The sequence below is a fragment of the Motacilla alba genome, chromosome 4, assembly GCF_015832195.1.
Source record: "Motacilla alba alba isolate MOTALB_02 chromosome 4, Motacilla_alba_V1.0_pri, whole genome shotgun sequence".
Taxonomy (NCBI): Eukaryota; Metazoa; Chordata; class Aves; order Passeriformes; family Motacillidae; genus Motacilla; species Motacilla alba.
The window spans coordinates 3,518,190-3,534,118 of NC_052019.1; the positions used below are offsets into that span (position 1 = coordinate 3,518,190).

General features: G+C 39.1%; 1 protein-coding gene across 3 annotated transcripts in view; it reads left to right on the top strand.

Moving 5' to 3' along the window:
- The window catches only part of CTNNA2 (catenin alpha 2), a 464,788-nt gene that overhangs the window by 6,535 nt on the left and 442,324 nt on the right, over positions 1 to 15,929 (top strand). The window lies entirely within an intron of this gene.

Consider the following 15,929-nt stretch of genomic DNA (forward strand, 5'->3'; position numbering starts at 1 on the left):
GTCTGTGTTCAGAGTATTTTAAAGATATTTTTGTAGATACTCCACTCTGCTGTTTTTACTGGTGTTACAATCATTATTATGTGACATTTCTTTCTCCTGTGGACTTGTCCTTTACTTTGAAGCTTTGTATTAAAAAAACAACAAGCATCTCTTACAATACGCTTAATGCAGACAAGAAAATTCAAATGGAAGGCAATTTGAGTGTAAGTGGAACTTAAATTCTGAATACAAAAAGCGGAAGTGGTTTTGGTCAGGGGAGGCTCCCAGTTGCCCAGGTGTAAATGGGGCTTAAGCTTTTAAGTTACTTAAAGCTTCTGAATGGATTATTCACTTTGCCCTTCTCTACAACTAATCAAGCTTAATTTTTAATATGCTGTTATTTACTAGCAAAACCCACTCACTCTTGCATGTTTCATTTTTATGGCATTTCTCCATTAAAGCCCATTCAGCACAGCAGGAGCAGCTGAATCCCTCCATTCTCTCCATTGTGCTTGTAAGGAAAGGATCAATTGGAAATATTCCTTATGTTTTAGATACAGAAGCTGTGTCCATCCTGTGCAGAGCTGACAAAACCACTTTTATCAGTTCTCTATGTCTTTTTAAACATCAAAAGAAACTCCAAAAGGCTTCTTCCTAGAGATTGAACTTTCAAGTTAGACTGTGGAGTAAAGCACTTAAAAAATGGAGTAAAATGTTGGTCAGCACTGGTTTTAGTTCTGTTTTAATGCCATCATGTCAGTGGCAATAGTTGTGTCCTTTCCAGAGGATACACACCAAAAGAAATGAATAAACTCTTTCAGAAAGAGGCGTAAGAATTGTTTGCAAACAGATAATCAGAGGCTCTTGCATTTATGTAATTAGGTAATTTTTTTCTCCTTTGCTACTTCTGAAAAGCATTTTGTTGTATGCTTCTTGGGATAGTGAAATTTCTTCTTCAAGGCTGTTCTGTGACTTAATTTTGGAGGGTTCTGTAAATTAATATTTTTAAGTAAATGAATGAACATAAATCAACAGAAAATAGGTGTGATGTCCTCTGTCATTGAATACCAACTTTCTTGAATGTTATTATCAGGCTTTCTTCCAGATATAAAATTAAAAGCTGTGATAAGTTACTCATGATTAATTCTTCATGATATTTATGGAGAAACTTTGAATAAGAACTGAAATATGATTTTTTTTCTGCATATCTGTAAAAAATCATACTATGAAAATGGTTATTTCATTTTTACCAAAACAGAGCAAGATTGAGTCTAACATTTTTTATTGTGACAGAATATTTAAGTAAAATTGTGTCATCTGTGCTTGGTTTTGCTAGAGAATTTATCAAAGTGCTTCATAAATTGTTATCCCATGGGTACAAATGTTGACTGTTCAGATAAGAGACTCTAGAGGCTTATAAGGAAAGGTAAAAAATGGATAAATACTAAAATATGAAATGAGAAAAATCCAGGGTAATCAGGAGAGTAGTAAAATACAAGGAAAATATATTGTAAAATACAGGAAAGCTGATTACTTTAATTCTTGCAATTAAAATCCACAGGTGACTCTTTAAAATGAAGTTATAGAATAGCAAAGAAACAACTTCCATAAAAGTGCCATTTGTTACCTTTTTTTCCCCCTTTAATGGGGTCAAAGTGAGAGAGATTCATATATTTTTATTGCAGCACATGAACTCCTTTCTAATTCTTGTGCAGATAGTCTTCAGTGCTTACTATAATCAAGTCAGAAATGCAAATTCAGAATTACAGCTGCTTAGTCTAATTTTAAACGTCTCTATTATCTCCGTCATCTCCATTCCCAGTGCTTGGATGCTCCCAGAAATACTTCTAAGAACAAGAAATCCTCAGGAAGCCTGTGAGTGAAGGAGGATGAGGTGGAGTAGGGAGAGAATCAGGATAAAAAGGCTCTGACATGTCCTGCTCAGCTGGGAGCGCTGCTGGGAGGCTGCAGAGTTTGCAGAGCTGTTCCTTGCCTTACACGGGTGGCCCCTGCTCCCCCTAAAATTCAAGATGAATTTTATTCAGTGTGTTTTGGACTCTTGTCCTTGCTAAGTGTTGTTTCTGGGTCACATGTGATACCCAGCAAGAGCAGGAAGGTGAAGAAAAGGAAAGAGAAGAACTATTTCTAGCCTGTGATTTAATTTTCCTTGCGTGGCTCAGGGAGAATTCTGTGCATGGCTAAGGCAGCAAACTGAATCCCTCGATGCTCTCACACACTAATTGCATCCTTGAACAAAGTTGTTTTTTTTTTCTTTCACGCTCAAATTCCAATGCTTGCATTCAGGCCTGAGCCCAGAGGATGCAGGTGAGTGCAGAGGAAGTGCTCAGGTGCTTTGTAGGTGCTAAAGAGCAGTGGGGACACAAGTCCTGGGCAGGATTGTCTTCTACTCCTGCAGGGTTTAGATGAAAACCAGCATCAAATCTTATACTCATTTTGTCACTCTCTGTATGCTTTCCTCATCTTCTGAATAACTTAAGTGCATTTCCAAAGCATTTTCTGAAAATACTTTACAGTTTGTTTTGCTCTAATTCTGTACTTACTACCAACTGTATTTTGTTTACAAATTCAGCCTAAGAACTAGAGAATGTCTGTGTTCAGATATTTACCTTCATTTGGCTGGGTAAGAAACAACATTTCATTATTGTTTTTAATTATATTTAATATATTTAATTATAATTTCTTTAATGTGATCAGTGAAACTATCACCTTGCTTCTTGTGGAGTCTTCTTGGAACGCCAGCCAAGGGTATTGAATAGTCCCAGGTGATCCCAAACGCTGCAGCACAACCTAATTTACATGACAGAGTAGTATGGAAGCATACATTTTGTGCAAACATAGCCAAAAAGCCTTCAGAATTAATGTCTCGAAGTAGTTGAGAAAGCTGAGTGACTGTAGTAGCCATGGTAACTTTTTTCCCTTTTGCTTTTAAGTAGAAACTTCACTGATTACAAGGCTCCGTGTGAGCCTTAAGCTGGGGATCCGCTCAGCAAACTACGAGTGTGGTGGCAGCAAAGGAAAAAATCCCAGCTAGCTGGACAGATTGAACACAGGGAGAGCAGTGTGGATTGGATGCAAAAATAGTAGGCTTGCAAACACAATTAGGTTGAGAGCTCTAATTGTGGCAGAGATGCTTTTTTGGAGGCTCCACACTCCATGTTCTCCTTTTTTGCTGCTAGTTTTAGAACTGTTTTGGCTTGACATGTGCTGAAGCTGCACATCCCCTTTAGCTCAGATGCTGCCAGACACTGACTTTGGGCTGACAGATCTTTGCAAACTTGGTTTCATCCTAAGGGTGGAGTCAGCTTAACTTTATTTTAATTTTTTTATGGCTTTTGGGTTCACAAGAGTGATGCTGAGATGCACTGACAACATGAGTGTGTTCAGGTCTCTTGTCAGCTTAATGAGTTTATTTTTGCTGGGTGGTTGACAGTCAGCCAAAAGAAACAAAAAATTACATTGCCCAAGAACAGCTTCTTGGCTGGATTTTCATAAAAAGATCAGTCAGGAGGAAGAGGAAACACTAGAGATGGGTATTTTTAATACCAGTTTTCCATAATGGTGTAAAAATTGGGATCTCTTTATTTTGCTCCCCGTGCACCATAAACACGTTAAAGGTGGTGTGAGGTCTGTTCTGTTGCCATGATATTAAGAAAAAAGTTTGGTGCCACCCTTGAGGTGCTGCAGGATTTGTGATGTCTAAAGCTTTTCCTGGTCAACCCTTGGGAGATAATCCACAGTAATTAAATATTTCTTGAAGCAGAGTGAGATAGGCTGTGGAGTGATTAGGACATGGGTGGATGAGGGAAATAAATGTTTGATTACACAAAAGGAATCTTTAAGGAAGGACTGGAAACCACAGAAATACATAGGAAGTGTATTAAGGGCAAATCCTGGATGTGTGCACAGACAGGGGAATGATACCCAGCTCAGGATATTCTGTGATTCTATAAAATAAGACATTGGGGTTTTAACATCTCAGGTGTGTTTGAAATTACTGCCGAGAATTGCACAGACTGATTGTGTCTCCAAAAATTTTGAGTGACCTTCTACACTCACTCCTTGGCTGGGCTGGTTCAGATGTTTCTCTTTCATGCTGTTTTTCATTAATAAGTTGGTTTTCATTAAGGTGAAAGCAAGATTGTGTAAATGAGGAAAGAATTTTGAAATCACTCTTTAAATAAAACGTGGTTTTAATAATTTCCACCTAGCTTTAATTGGAAATTGGAATGGAAGTCACCTCTGGGCCATTGCAGCTCAGGTATGGGAAATATGGCAAAGCACAGCTGCTGTGGGACAGGTACATCACAGCAGGACTTTTAACAGCTTCTGGTACTTAGAGGTCCTTTTATTAAGAGGAAAATATGTAAATAAAAAAAGAAAGAAAAAGTCCTGTGTCTGAGAAGGTAAAGCTCTTTTATGTATTAAAATAATAAAGCACCCATATTGAATCTAAACTTTGGTTTTCACTTAATCCTCCTCTTGCAGTAAATTCAGTGCCTTGAATCTGAAATCCGTTTCTCCAATTTCAAGAAATGTGCAAAACATGAGGAACACTTAACAAGGACTCAGTAGAAAGATTTATTTTACCAGGAGCCTCTTCCAGTGTTGCAGATGGTTTCTGGCTGTCTTGTTTAAGGGACTAGTTTGGATATTCAGATTATGCAAGATTAAATCCTTTATCCTCTGAAATTAATTACAGAATTTTCGTCAGTGTTGCAAAGCTCTTACCCAACACTTCTGGAGCTGCTTCTGCCTTTGGCTGGGGATTGTGTCTGTGTCTTTTAAGTGGAGCTGGAGCCAGTCCTGTGTGCTATTACAGTGATGCATAAATTGCTTCTATCTCTGGAAAATTCAAATGTTTTTCTGTGTTACCTTGTAGAGCAGTCGTGAGCACTGATTGGGTCTGTTGCATGCTTTAGAAAGCAAATGATTTATGTGAGGAGGATTTTTTTTCGCCATTTTAACATTAAAAAAAAATTAGCCGTAAGTGTCTGGTACATCAGCTCTTCTTTGCATCTGATTTCTGAGCTGCTGCAAATACACAGTACATACTGCTCAACCTTTTATTTTAATGAGTTATTTTTTGTGTTGTTGTTGAATCCAAAGCCTTCTTTTCCTCTGAAGTGAGAAGCTTCTGTTGTCATGTTGGACCAGTAGAAGAAAACATTACAGGTGGATTGAGTTCCCTAAATATGACAGAGACCTGGCAGTGTTCAGCTTTGCTCTTCACTTAGGGCATGGGTCTCATGCAGCTCTGATTCTGTACAATATTCTGGGTTATAACTCAGTGCCAGAAAGAACCCCAGCCATGCCAAAGCACTGAATACTGGATAAATTTCACTGTATTTCTTCCCAAAGAGGCTCGCATGGATGGAAAGATTCCCTGGGAGGAACTACAACTCAGGGTCAGTCTTTAGTGTGGCAGGGTACGTCAAGTAATGGTGAAATTTCATGAGAGAACTGGCCTTTCAGAGAAAATTTGGCAAAGTGGAGATAGAATTTCAAATTTCTTAAATTCTGGGTATTGCAGACATGTGTATCTTCTATTCTGTGTGATGGATCTGAATTAACTTTGAGCCTGTCTTTCTGTACACAGAGTGCTGTGGAAAACAGCAGAAGGAGATGCAAGATCTGTCAAGGGCAGTGATCACAGTCAGTATGTTAGAAAGGTCTCATTATTTGTTTCTCCAAGGAAATTTTGGTGTCTTTTGGTGGAAATTTTGGAGGAGAAACTGTTGTGTTTTCATTTTTGGAACCCACTAAATAAAACAGATAGATTTGGTGGAGGTGTGTCATCCCTTGGATTTCTTCTGTCCCAGCAGTGATACCATACCACCACTTACAGTCCTTGCACATGGTTAATCACCATTAAAAAAGGGTTTTAACCATATTTATCAAGGTCCTCTAGTGAAAATGCCATGCAAAAACGCACCACCACCTTTTACTGAAAGGTGTCCCTGCCCATGGCAGGAGGTTTGTGACTAAATGATCTTTAAAGGCTCCTTCCAACCCAAACCACTGTGTGATCTTGTGATTTTATTCTTTTAAAGAATGACTCCAAACAAAATTCTTTCCTAAAATTCCATCTAAACTTCAGACCAAAAAAAGTGTATGTCTATATATTTCTAAATAATGGAGAGCAAATTATGTGCAAATTATGTAATATTTTTAAAGCTAAAACCATTTGAATGTGTTAAAATTCAGTTCTGTACAATATTGTGAAAAAGCTGAAAAATAGGAAATGTTGTTTACTATTATGATAAATTATTGTGCTTCAGGAGATTCCCAGATACCTTATGTGTCAAAGTAATGAGCACTTCCCATGCTGAATTACTTTTTGCTAAGTTAGGTTCTTAAGCCAAAGGAAAAATTTAATTTTTAAGAGCTGCATTTCTGTGGAGGCTGTTACAAAATGTGAATCATTGTAGTGAGGCCTCAGTAAAATGCAATCTATTATTCCTTGTGTTTTATTTCAAGCCAGCTGAATGTTGGGAGATGCTTTTTTGCTCCACACTGGCTCAGAGTTGCTGCAGTCCAATGTTTTCTGTCCTGGTGCTATTTTTGTTGCTGCTGTTTGTGTTGAAGGCTTGTGATTTCATTAACAGTTATTTTAAAACCTGAACAACCTGACAGAGGGCTAAATAGAGCACAATTCTGTTTCCCATGTAGATAAGCTCAACAACACATGAATAAAAATCAGATTGGCCTCTCCTCCACGCTTCACAAGTCTCCTGTGTGGCTTTGGGAGCCTTTGGCAAATGGGCCATGTTATCTTTAATTTTTAAAATAATTAGCATTTCTTTAATCCAAAGTGTATTTCTGGATGAATTTGCAAATAATGATAGTTGTGGTTCTTAAGACTCCTTTTTTCCTGGCTGTTTTTGTCTGTGTTTCTGGCATGGGGAAGTGGGATCTTATCCCCTTCCCTGGGTGGGAAGCCATGCATTGAGTGAAGGAATTAAACAATTTTCCCAGACTTTGAACCCATTTAAGGTTGTGATAACCCTTGAAATAACCCCCAAACTTGTGTCCTACATGTTAACTGCACCTGTAAAGTCATCCTAAGAGAGTCTTTGTCACTCAGGGTGTCACAACACAGGCTCATGGTTGTCCTCAGAATGAAGGAACTTTGATTAAATTACACAGGCTCTCCTGATCCTTGTTTTTCTGGTCTTCAGGATGGTATGGTGACCTTCTGCTGACACTACACAGGATGTGGGCTTTGTTGATGAATTTGAGATCTGCCCCTGAAGTCTCAACCAGAGGTGCTTGTTCTACAACACCAGCTTTGTTTTTTGAGGTTATCCCTGTGACATTTGTCCCTTCTCCACATTAGGTTCCACGTTCTGATACTTGTATTTATTTCATGTTATTTGCTCAATATGAGAAAACAACCCCGTGCCACGTTTGTTTTTAAGTGAAGAGAAAAAAATGCCTTTCTCTGGAATGATGACAATGAGCTGTTTATTACCACAAGCTGTGCGTTTTATTTTCTTTTACTTAGAAAGCAGTGATTTGTCTGAATTTTTGGAGTGGTTTTTAAGTGAATAATGATATAAGAGCCTTCTTACTTGAGGCTTCTTATAAATGTAGTTATTTATATGAGGAAAAATTGTTCAAGCATGGATTATTTATGTGGAGGAGAAAACTGGCTCTGGATTGATATAATTTTTCTTTCCCATCTGCTCTGAATGAATTTGTTTTCTCTGTGAGCAATGAGTGCTTGCTTGCAACTTTGTTGTAGATACTTAGGAACTCCTTTTAGTACTTCCCTTAATGAAGTGATCCAGTTCCAGCCTCACCTTTTGTTCTTCAGGGCAAACTTTGTTCTCTCATGGCTTCAAAGAAGTGTTGTGGCCTTTCCTCTTTCATTTTTAGCAGATCTGGTTTCATCAGGTGGTTAAAAAGTAGAACCTTTTTTTTTTTTTTTTTTCCTTTGGCCTGGTGATATTGTCATTTTTTCCTTAATTTTTTCTTCTTTTTTCCCTACCAACAACTAAGAAGATTAATTGCACTTTACCCACACCCCCTTTTGATCCCACTTTTGATGCCAGTCCCTTCCTAAGATGGTCCAGGCTATGCCTGGAGCCTGGGCTCAGCCTCCTGAGGGAACTGTGATGTCAATTTACCCACCAGATTCTTTCCAAATGGGTAATTCTGTCACTGGGAATGTGCAGTTGTTGGTTAAAAGAGCATCCAAGCAGCCTTCCTAAAGCATTGTTAATTATTGACAGTACAGAGAGACATGGAGGGGTTTATATCAATAAAGATCTCTCCTACCTAAAGCCAAGAATGACCTAATTTATTTTTATTTTTTTTTAGGTACACCAGCAAGATTTGTCTGTAAACAGTTTCTAAGCAACAGCTCCCTGTCCTCTAGAAAGAATGTCACATTTTATCCCTGACTCCTGGGTTTTTTATCCCTTCTGCCCAAATCTGCCCTGGTTTAGGGGGAGCTTGGAGGAGCCTCTTCTGCAAGGATGATTCTCCTCTTCTGTAGTACCAGCACCCACCCAGGGCTCACTGAGGTGTTGGGAATTAAATCACTGTCTCCCTTCGTGCTGCTTTGCCAACAGCTTTGCTGTCACCGGCCAGCGCTGTGAATTATTTCTGTGCAGCTTCATAAACATTCTGTAATGATCAAAGAGCCCATATTTCTACTTCCATTTAAATCCAGGAGGTGACAAACCAGAAACACCTCGGTAATTTTTTTTTTTTTCTTTAAATGATTACATGGTTTGAACTGGTTTTAAGGGAGAAAGTGAGTTTTCCCCACAGCACAACAGGTCTCTATTTTCACCAAGACTTGTGTGACATCTGTCTCAGACCGGGGAAATTGAGAGGTAAAGAAAAAGAGCCTTTTGTCATCAGGTTTTTATTAACCCTGTCCCTGGAAGTAAATGTTTAGTTTGTTGAAGATCTGGGAGGAAGAAGAGTCACAACCTCATCAGTTAGCAGAGGATGGTGGGACCTACAGAGATATTTTGTTCATTTCACTTGGCTATTTTTAATTTGCTCTGTTTTCTGCTCCTGTTACATAGTACTTCAGTTTGAAAAATGATCTTCCTGCTTTCATTATCAGAGAAGACCTGTGGATGTTGGAACTGTTTGGATTTGAGTAATGGTTATGATTGATAATATAGGCTGTAGCCTATGGCTTGATTTAAAGGAATTGTAGAGTTTATTTGTTCCCTAGATGAGGTAAAATGATAGGTCTTGTGTTTGAGAAAAACAGAGCTCTCTGTATGTTTCCTCTGCTATTGTGAGGAGCTGTCTAGTTTCTTACAACTCTCTTTGATTTCAAATCAAACAAAGGAAATAGAGATTTCTGCCACGTAGAGAATATGGGGAGGGAAAAAGCAGTGGAGGCACTTTTCTGGCTTGCATTAAGAAATAAAAATGAGTAGAAGGAATTCTGTGAGAGAGGTTAGGTGTTATGATGTGCAAGTGGAAAGCACAACACGAAAAGAAGTTGAAAATACCTGTTTAAAACTTAACATCAAAGTCAAAAAATCTGGAGTTAGAAGACTGATGAAACATGAGCTTTTGAAGAACTTTTTTTATGAAAAGGGCAATAAAACTAAGATTTGTGATGTTCTTACTCTTTAGGGGCTGCTAGGGTGGCTTCCTGTCAAATACCATAAAAAAGGGCTGATGAAAGAGTGAGAGTAAATTCTGATTTTTACTGTTTTCAGCATTCTCGCCTTCTCCATTACATTTTGACCAAGAGTAGTGTATCATCATAAAATTCAGACTGAAAGTGAGCTTTTGGGGCTTTGTGCCTTTCTGTTCATTTCTTAGGTAAAGAAAATGGTAATCTCAGGCAATCCCTACCAATATTTGGCTGATATTTCCCTCTAGCTTTGGGCCAAATGTACCTGATTATTTGTCTTTCATGTAGAATTATTCCTCATTATTGTCATTATTTCTCTCTTATTTCATTATTTCTGTGTTATTATGTCTAAATAATGGATAAATCTCATTGAAAGAGTGGCTCTGTTCCTTAAATATTTCACTGTATACTAAATATTCTTTTCTGTACAAGGCAAATTCTTGCACCTTTGCAAGCTCTGGGTTTATAGAAAAACCTCCCTTTTTATAAGCAAAGGATTGTAGCTTTGTTTCCTGCATATTTTAACAAAATGTTTGAAGATTGAAGGGAGTGAACATGCAGTGAGTCATCTCGTGTGGAGAATAAAACCTGATAGATTTGTGAATGAAATCCAGCTTTGGGAAGTGGAGCATGTAGTTTATTATTGCTGCTTTTTGGGGTTTTTTTTCTTTTTTAGTTTATTTTTGCTTTTAACAGATGTGTGAGAAAGGTTTTAATTAGACTCGGGAAGTGCTGTCTTATACATTTGTAAATCAGCAAATACTGGGATGAATTGAATTCAGTGGAACTTTAATATGGGTGGGAATATCTGTCTGAGATGTTTTGAGGAATTTTTGGAAGTGCCTCCACTCCTGAACCTAAACACAAACACGTGGATCCCCAAAAAGTTTGAAAGTGAACTGAAAACTGAAAGCTTGATGAAGTTCCTTGCCTTTTATGTGTCACAACAAGTGTAGGATTTTTGCAGAATTGTGGGTTGGTTCGATGACATCTGTGGAATGCCAAACTCTGCCCAAGTCCAAGCCTGTGTTGTACAAAGATTTCTGCAACTCAGAAACTACTAAACATGCTGATCACAGGGGAAGTGAATAATAAAATCTGTCCTTCTTTCTGTGGTGGTGGTTGGAAACAAGGGGATATGTGTGGTGTGACTGATCCCTGGTTATTCCATCCAGCCCCTAAAAACCAGGTGTTCACGGACTCCCTGAGTCTCAGGGCAGCAACTGGACCAGAGTTTTTAATTAAGGGCAGAAATGTTATTGTTTCATGGATTGCCTCATTCATGTTCCCTTCACCTTGGAAACATTCTGCTGCAATCGGTTCCACGAATCTGAGGGGACAGATGTTGCCTGTTGGATGGTTTGAAATCTGATGGGTGAAGAATTTGAGGTGCATTTAAGTTCTTGTGTCATAGCAGCTGTTGTGAGCTCTGAGCTCTGTTCCACTCTGTCTTCACACAGAATCATGGAATGGTTTGGTTGGAAGGGACCTTAAAGATAATCAAGTCCCCACCTCCTGCCATGGGCAGGGACACCTTCCACTATCCCAGCTTTCTCCAAGCCCCGTCCAACCTGGCCTTGGACACTTCCAGAGATGGAGTGTGGTTTAATCATATTTCTTCTCTGTGATTTATTTAAAAATTGAGTGATCAGGTGTGTTTAGACTCTCTTCATATGGAAAGCATTCCATGTCTCCTGTCGTGGAGACTCTACAGATCCACCTTCTGGTTTGCCAGACCTTTGTGGAGGTGGAAGGACATGAGGCATTAAGAATGTAGGTGTATAATTGATAGTGACATACCAGTATTTTGCATTTTTTCCTGAACAAAGCTGTGCAGAACTTGAGTTTTTCAGAGGGCTCTGGGATCAGTTGCTATCTTCAAGCCAATCATTTTACACATAAAGTAGAGTTACTTCTCCCCATGTTATTCCCACGTTGTTCTCCGTTTTATGCACTGGTGAAAAATGCATTTTCATTACCCATTTTTGCCCCTGGCCACTGAGCTTGATAATATCTGCAATCTGAACAGGGAGATTTATGATGGAGTGTTCTGATTTATTTATTTATTTCTAGTAATCATTAGAAATGATTTACTTTACTCTTTCACTTTACTCTTCACCTCCTTTTTTTTTTCCAAAGTGGTGGCAGGAATTCCTTCTGGAGACTGGTGATACTGTACAATTTACAGAGGGAAGATGTGAGGTTGTGCTTTACTTTCCAGAAAGCTCAGAATCCAATTAAATAAAGGAGCTAATTGTTTTAACAGGCAGTATAATTATACTGCATGGACTGAAGTTCTGCAGTGAAGTAGGAAAAGCTCAGAAAGGGTGAGGCAGAATTTGTCTGAAGACAACTTCACTGAAGTGTAGTCAGGGATCACAGGAGAGGAAAACTTGGTTTTGATGAGTTTGGGACTAAAACTGCTACTGTTGAAAACATCTGAAACAGTGATCACAGAAATTTTGGTTCAAAGCCTTGTAGGAGGTGGGGGAACAAGGCAAATTCACCATGGTAGTGTTTAATCTCCAAAGAGAACTACACATACAGGGAGATATGATTAAAAGGCAATTAAAAAGAACACTCTGGGATTTTGTTCTTGAGAAACTTCACAGAATCATTTAGGTTGGAAGAGACCAGGGAAATCATAGAGCCCAACCATTTCAAGGAAGTAAGGAAAATAAATAATATTCATTAAAATAGAAAATGAGGAGAAGGCAATGAGGACTCAGGACAGCAGCAAAAGCTACTTTTAGATAAGAGAAGTTTTTTTAAAAAGTATCATAATGTGCAAGTATTCAAAGCCCAAAACGTTACACTGGAGGCCAAAAATAATTCTGCAAAAACGTTCAAGATGTGAAAAGCAATTATGAATCTTTTTCAAGTGCTTTGGAAGCAAGAAGTGTTGCAGAGAGTTGGCAGCCAGAAGCAAAAGGAGGTAGGATAGGTAAAAGGCAAAGAGGATGAGGCCCAGAAGAAAAACAGGGAGAGTCTGAGCATCCTTGTTGTGAAACAGCCTCTGAAGGGTGTTCACAGGGAAGCTTCCAGAAAAGATGGCTGAGACTGAAGTGTTGGTTACAGGTGTTTTAGAGGAAACAGATACAATGAGTGACATCATGTCACTAAAACTGAATTACTCTCTAGCTCAGCATGCATTCATGTGTTGCCCTGTCTCAGATGCAGCAGCTGCCTCAGGGGTCAGGTTTCATAGCACAGAGAGCATTGATTAGATCCTGGATTGACATTGCCTGCTTTTTGCCAATTTGTATCACTACTTAATATATTGCTTCCTTTGAAAAGGTGCCAGTTTCACCTTCTTTTCATGTTCTTTTTTATTTTTGTTTTTCTTTTTTTTTTTTTGTTTTGTTTTGTTTTTAAACCCTATCATTTTTCATCATAATCCTATATGAAAACTCTTTGTATTCCACCAAGGTGCCTGTAATAATTTATTTACCTGATAGCCTGAAAGTTTCATTGCCTCTTTTGAGTTTATCTGGGGTCCTTTGTTTTCTTAATCTTCACAGAGATTATTTTTTTCAGAGACACTGATCAAAGATTCACTATCAAGATGAGAACTGTATATGAAAAGTTCCCCTGTGGAAAAATTAATCTGATGTTAGGAAAATTGCTTTTTTTGAAGGACTGGCATTCCATTGTCACCTATTTACTTCTCACATTTCCTTTAGCCTGCAAATACTAATCACTTGTTAATTAATCCTATCAGAATACAGGTTTTTATGTATTTATGCAAGAATTCAGAGCTAGTTTTAATGTTGGTAAAGAAGAAAATGCATTTTCTGTCTTTCTCCTTGACTTGGGGGATTTTCAGTTCCAGTAAGAGTCAGACTGGAGAGGTGTTTTGAAGACTGAAAACCAGATTAGATATGTTGGTTCCCTCTGTGGTCAGAGCACAGAGTGATGGTAATTGCTTGGACAGGTTGCAAACAATTCAAAATACAACTCTGCAGTTAGTGTACCATTTTGTCTTGGATTTTCTGTTAAATATCTCTCTCTATATTTTTTTTTCTGAGTTGGTACTATTCCCTTCTGTATTGCTTCTCCAAAGTCTTCTCAGACCCATTAGTGATGAAATCAGTTTCCTTCTGAGAATAACACCATAGCACCAGTGAAAAAATACTTTAAACTCTTTAAAATGCCCTGCACTGAACCTCATGTAATAAGTCTGAAATTTTTTTTGTGTTTAAAATTTCAGTTATTTTGAGAATAATCCTTAAATCTTTATTTTGAGGTAATCTTTAAAATTTCCATAATAATTTTAAAAGGGCCACTTAGAGGATGTGGCAGCGCAGAACCACGGGCATCTCAGATTTATGTCATCTGACCATATGGATCTGGCTGCTGCTTTTCCAGATGAGTGAATTTTGAGGATTCTCAGTGAAATACCTGACACAGGCTCTCTCTCACTGGACTTGTGTAGCCTGTAACCATGTGTGTTTATAGGTGTCTCTTGGTTCAAAAGGTACAGTTGTAGAGTGATGAATAATTTAAGGATCAAGCACTACTCTTCAGACCTCTTTATGTAAGAGATACAGAAAATTTCCCCATTTAAATGCTATTTTTTTTTTTTTTCTGGTGTAGGGATTTTTCTAAGTTTTAGAGGTCAGCCAGGTTTCTTTCCTCTGTGGAGTTAGGACAAAACCAAGTAAGCTGAGTAACTTCTGTGTATTTGTCTCATACCCCGCTGCTCTCTCCTTCCCAAGAGCAGAGATTTGTATCTGGAAAGCCAAATATTTTCTCTCTACCGTTTCCTAGAGCGCTTTCCCAAGACAAATGCTGTCCTGCTTTGGGTACAAATGGAGAGGGTCAGGGCAGTTTCTAATCCATGACAGCTCCAGGTTTCTTTGAAGTCCATGGGTGTCCTGAGCATCCTCTTCCAGGCTCAGCAGAGGGGATTTTGAACAGCTTTCTCAGCAGAGCAGACTTCCCACCAACTCCACAAAGTCACTGCATTTCTCTCAGCTGTTTAAAATTCATGTGCTCCCAGCTTATTAAGACTGTTTTTCCTCTCCTTTCTCTGTGTTTGTGGTTCTTTCACCTTCAGTCAGTAATAGGAAATCCTGTGCAGATTGAGAAGGCCCAGATGTCAATCATAATGCCTCAGTCTTCCTTCAAATCAGTTGTTTTCAAAGGACAAGAAAATTGTTCATTATACGTATATTTAATGGAATCACACTGCTCATTGAGTTTATGCAGGTTTGCCTGGGGGTGGGAATAAAACCACGATCAATTTAAACATAGCATCAGTTTCTGTTCAGCCTTACTGTAAAAAGGATAATAAGGTTTTCGTTACAGTCTTTGCTTTTCCAGAGGTTTATATCACCTACTAATTTACTCATTATAAGAACATTACATGGAAGGTTCGTGTACTAATCAAATTCCATTTGCAGAAAAATGCTCTCCAAACAGCCTTTCCACCTGCTCCAGAAGACAGGTGGTTTGCACAAATTGCACTGAAACTTCCAGACACTTTGGTTCAGAGAGAAGGGAACGTCAGATCAGGATTCTCAGATCGGGATTCTCTCTATCATGGTGCAGGAGCTCCCTGCTTTCTATTCCTGTGTTTCACCTCATCCCAGGACTTCTGACATATGAGAAAATGCTCTGAGGCTGGAGCCAGGCTGGGAGAGCTGGGGGAGCTCACCTGGAGAACAGAAGGCTCCAGGGAGAGCTCAGAGCCCCTTCCAGGGTCTAAAGGGGTTCCAGGAGAGCTGGAGAGGGATTGGGGACAAGGGATGCAGTGACAGGACACAGGGAATGGCTTCCCACTGCCAGAGGGCAGGGAGAGATGGGATGTTGAGAAGAAATTCTTCCCTGTGAGGGTGGTGAGGCTCTGGAACAAGTTTCCCAGAGTAAGCTGTGGCTGCCCCTGGATACCTGGAAGCATCCAATGCTGGGCTGGATGGGGCTTGGAGCACCTTGGGCTAGTGGAAGGTGTCCCTGCCCATGGCAGGGCGGGAGCTGGATGATCTTTGGGTCCTTTCCAACCCAAACCAGCCTGTGATTTGATGAACATTGTATCTGCACTTGCAGATTGAATTTCTGTTTCAAGAAAAAAGAGAGAGATGGGGAACAAGAGAACTTCACCTTGTTGTTGTCATGTGGGTAGTGATGTTTTCTGTAATGGTTCTTATGACTCATTGAGAGAGAAGGGGAGGCTGGGGTGCCACATATTGCAGTACCTTTGGTTCTGAGTCTTGGACAGCATTCCCATTCTGTTTGTGCCAGGTGCAGTGCAAATACCTGGCAAAACCAGACTCAGCCCCTCTGTTCCAAGTGGAAGATGGATTTTTGCAGATGG